Genomic DNA, 5,056 nt, shown 5'->3' on the forward strand with positions numbered 1-5,056 from the left:
CCTGCTAAAAATAGAAAGCAAATTGCCCAGCTTGTATTTGTAAAGAGTTGTAAATCTCAGGCTTGCGGGTACAAATAAATAAATAATCCTGGCATGCGTTCTTATAACTTCATTGTATAGGACTGAAATATTGTACTTATGGTATGTGACTTTCTGCGGTGGTAAATTGTTGATGGTGTAAATCAAAGTAACTTCCCTGGAGCCAAGGCAATATGCTAATTTACTACATCGCCTTGGATCTGGCCCTGCCTAGCCAATGAGATGCAGCAATCAAGCATATGCAGAGTTTATTACGTTGGCTGCTTGTAATGCCACAGATTGGTATGCAGCCGGCCCTGTTGGTACCTAAAGACCTCAGTGGGAAAGGTCTGGCATGGTTTCATGATGTTCTCTGTGTGCTCCTCATCCTGGCAAGGTCCTACGTCTGGCATCTCTCTAAGGCAAAAGGTCAACAGCTGCCACTTCTGCTGTCCTAGCCCGATGGGCTAACGGGCCACTGGGCCTCTACTTGTCAGCCTGTGGAGTAGCAAAGGTAAAACCCTTCCTTTAATAAAGCAGTGCTTTAGATTGAAAGCAGGAAAACTCAGCGAGTTTCCCATCTCCTCTGGTGGCACAGTCAGTGCAGGGCATTGCAGTACACACGATGTTTGTTAATGAATATGGATTTTTAATTGGGTGCTTTGATTCTGTTTGTGGCTGCTGGCATAGCCCTGTGAAACGAGGGCTGAGGCGTGCTGCTGAGGTGGTACTTTGTAAATGGAATTATTTTATTTTGATAATGGAGAGTTTATTCAAAAAGGGGAAAAAAAAAGAAAAGGGAATGTGAAAAAGCGGGTGGCACGCTTAGCCTGATGAAACAACTGGATGGAAGTCATGCTCTGATTGTCTCGGAGAAACTTGGTGTTTTGTAGGAAAAATTAAAACAAAAAGAGAGGGGGGAAAATAAGAAAAAAAGGAGGGGTCAGTCTTGGAGAAGCACATCAGAAACTTGCTGTGACTGCAGTTATAATGCACGCTTGACTCGCTTGGAAATGCACGGATCTGAAGGCACTGAACTCCGCTGTGCATTGAGCCATTCTGCCCAGTGCAGATGAAGCTGCCTTGTGTGTATAATTAGCGTCACGACAAGTAGAAATGGCAAACATTTCAAGGCCGTTGCTGCGTTGTTTCTAGCATTGCCAAATGTGAAATTGGGTGCTCTCTCCAACTTTGGAAAATTTTGTGTGGGAGGGTCAAAAGAAGGGATAAAAAGGATCCCTTTGGCAGTCAAGTGAGGGCACAATGAGGAATTTTATTTCTGGAGTCTTGGGAAGCATTTTGGCAGAGTTAGGTGTTGCAGATTTAATATCCAAATGCCAGCCCAGTGCATGTGGAACATGTCAGATTTTTATTATTTTTTTTTTGGTAGAGAGATTTCTTCCTGAATGTTTGATTATGCTCACCACCTGAAGTATTAAGATATGGAAGCTAATCCCAAAGATTCCCCAGGTGCAAGCAGCATCTTGTATATGGAAGAGCAGAATTGTGACTGCCGAGGCCTGGAGAATCAGCCAGCAGGGGAATAGATAATTAGTTACAAGCTTTCTTTTTTTTGTTCTTCATTTTTTTTCCTTGGGTTTTATTCAGTTCAGGCTCTGTCTTTCCTCTGTAAAGCGCTAAGCTCATAACTAACTCCTTACTCATTTTTATACCTGTCTTTGAGGTAGCCAAGTGTCTTCCTGCCCTCTTTGGCCTGCTCTCTGCTAAGGATATATAGATACGTGTAGTCCAAACACCAGCTTCCTGGGGCTTGGCAGAAGCTCCCTCTTACATCTTCAATTGTTTGATTAGGCAAGGTACTCTGACGAGAAGCAAGTTTTCTAGCCTTGATACATCAGGATATGCTTGGTCCTGTCTATTGGTCCTTTGTCCTCCACTTTACCCACAGATTAAATTTACGTAAGGATCTTTCTTTGTGTTCCTGTGGGAAAAGACCCTAAGGTCGTCTCCCAATTCAGAGCTCTATTGTTTTTGTGTCATCCTTCATATTCCATTATGAAGAGTCCACTGCAAACTGAATTTTTGGATACAAATAGCCCATAATCCTACAGATGTACAAGAATTGTAAACTTGCATACACCCCCCTGTCTCCATACAGCTGTGGATTGCTTGCAGCAGTAGCCAGACCTCCCTAGAATAATTAGGCACCTCATCCAGCAGTTAAAAACAAGTGCTATAATATTTCACATGTGGTGCAGCTGCTGAGCTGTAGCTCACTACCTTAAAAGGCAGACAGAACCCCAGAGGGCTTCTTCGTAGAAAGATGGATTAAGAACCTTTTGTTTCTGTTTTGGTCTTTTAAGAGTTATTACGATGCTTCAGGTTAGCCTTTTTAGGAAGTTTTTTTTTCCTGATAGTTCTTAACTGCTTGTTGTGAAGTTCAGGGACAGAAATGGAGAGTTAGTCACCAGAGAGTATATTCGCGTGAGTACCTTTTACATTCAAAGGTAGGACGGTGCTCTCCTCCTCAGGCTGTGACAGTCATCATGAGCATTGATGCTTGTGTCATGTTTGGAGATGAATAAGTAGGGGTAGGGTCTAATATGAAGAGGACTGTTGTTTTCACTTTGCTCTTATAGACCATTTTCTAACCAACTGGAGTCGCTGCTGCTCCTGGAGGGCTTTTATAGTGCAACACAAAACTGTGTGAATTCATCTTACAGCTTGAACTCATCTCTCATGAGCTGTTCAGACTTCTGAGGGATTTTTCTGAAGTTGTGGTTTTAGATTCTTTTTCTTTCTTAGATATTTTTCCTCATTTCTTCCCCCCCTCCCCCCAGTATTTTTATTTAAGAAAACTTATGCTATTTTTCTGTCTTCCACATGATACTGTTAAGGTGAGTAAATTATTAACTCTTACAGATAGGGTCAGATGTTCAGATAATGCCTATATATGTGTGTAGTGTGCATGAATATGTGTGTGTAAAACCTGTACAAGTCCCCACCCTCTAAACACTGGTGGCAAGCCAGCTTTCCAAAGGCTTGGATTTTATCCAAGATCTGGCGATTGGAGTATTTTTTCCCCCCAATATTCTTACAGTCTTATTTTCCTCCCTTTGGCTGCTAGATTTTATTTTCTTCATGGGAGATAAGCAACTGTCCCTCACTATTCAGGTGCATGAAAAGCTGTAGGAGACATATGGTGACTACCATGTTTAAGTTTGTCCTCTATGCTTTGGCTTACAGTAATTGCAAGCTTAAGCATGTCTAGGTGTACTTAAACATATACTTTACTTGTTGACTCAACATGTTATATTAGTAGGATGTCATTTGTCATCTTTCTAACACATTCGTCAGTGTGGCATCCACCATGCCACCACTAAAAAAATGAAAATTTGTACCCTATTCATTTTACTTTAGTATAGTTTGCTGGGCTGGGAGCTCAGAATGGAAGTCCCAGTGCAAGAGGGGAGGGAGAGGGGTCCCACAGCTGGATTTGCAGATGCAAAGCACCTTGTGCTAAATGTAATTTGACCTGATGCTGACCTTGAAGCTTACGGGCTGCATAGCCATTAAAAAGAAAATATAAGAAAAACAGTCATCTGGGACTCTTATCCATAAGAAATGGAGCAAAAATGACTTTTCAATCAATCTTTTTTCATTACAGCTGCTTAAATGAATGCTCCCTCTCGCTTCACCTTAATTTAGATGATAGGAAATGAAAAACCAGACTACACTGGGCAATGTCTCTTGGTTTTCTGTTAACATTCTTGGTCTGTGTTTTTAATACCCACTCTCTTGCCACCAGCGGGCAGGAAAAAAATCTGAAAACTTTTGTACAAATTTTCATTCTAAGTTTAAAGAATGGGGTAGAAGGGGACAGACTGCTTGCAAACAAGTCTCCCACCAGTTGTCTCAGGAGTACTGCTGCTGCACAATAACTTGCTGGGCTAGTGGGTAATTGAACTTTCTCTCTACATGACCAAGGTGCTCCATATGCTATGAAGGATTTTATTCCTGGACAGATTCCAGGATGGCCTCTCAAAAGTGGTGGCAGTTTTCTAGGTCACTTCATGGGAGGCAGTGCCTTCAAATTCTTTGAATTTGATCTTGCAGGATCCCTGGAGGGGTTTTACAGTAAGAGAGTGAAGTTGCTGCAACATGAGTGGGACTTTTTTTCCTTTTCCTTTTTTTGTTTGTTTTGGGGTTGGGTTTTTTTTGGGGTTTTTTTTTTTTTTTTGCATGTTAGAAAGGCAGTTGTATGTGTGAGAAGAGTAATTTTGAAACTTGTTACTTCTATTTGGAATTTTAGCCAACCTCTGTCTTTTATTATGAAGGAGGAATAAACTGTTGGGGTTAAAAGCTGCTTGTTTTTGCTTCCTTCACAAAGCATAGATCTTTTGAGCATTAGGGCACAAGTGATAGTAACTGGAAGACAGGACAGGGCATGTTTTAAATGCAAGAGTAAATGCAGCTAATGAAGCCCTTATATATGAAAAGACCCTTTCTGAAGTAACAGAGGTGATGACCTTGCTTAGCTGTTTCCAGGGGATAAATTTCTCCTAAAGAAATGAAACTGAGTTCTGTAGGCATTAGTACGGGATGCTTTTGGTAAGAGCAGCCATACTGAAGAAAAACACCGAACCTATAAAGTGCCTGTTGTGGTAATAATGGGGCCCTCAAACATCATCTGCCAGACTTCATATCAGACTGCATTTGCATCTGAATAAATGCATGGGTTGCATCAGTTCTGACCTCACTGTTGTACTCTTCCTTCTAGCAAGCCAAATTTTCTTCATTTCTCAGCATTTCCTACCAGAGGAGGAAACAAAATAGGATTTCGTAGAGAGTGGGGATCTTATACGTGCATGTTTGTTACATTACTGTAAAGTCTCAGTTCTGTCTGCCAAATGGAAGAGACTGGAAACAAACGCTTATGTTCTCTTGGCTACTTTTAGACTCAAAATGAATGTCTCCATATATATAAAGGCTTAGTTTGTCATGCATCTTTGGATGCAGGAGGATGATCTGCCTTGGCCATGCAGCAGGCCTATGAGTGGCCTCTGATGCAGGAATG

General features: G+C 41.5%; 1 protein-coding gene across 1 annotated transcript in view; it reads left to right on the forward strand.

Moving 5' to 3' along the window:
• The window catches only part of AGBL4 (ATP/GTP binding protein-like 4), a 972,041-nt gene that overhangs the window by 744,711 nt on the left and 222,274 nt on the right, over window positions 1-5,056 (forward strand). The window lies entirely within an intron of this gene.

Source organism: Charadrius vociferus, unplaced genomic scaffold (genome assembly GCF_000708025.1).
Source record: "Charadrius vociferus isolate BGI_N301 unplaced genomic scaffold, ASM70802v2 scaffold163, whole genome shotgun sequence".
NCBI lineage: Eukaryota > Metazoa > Chordata > Aves > Charadriiformes > Charadriidae > Charadrius > Charadrius vociferus.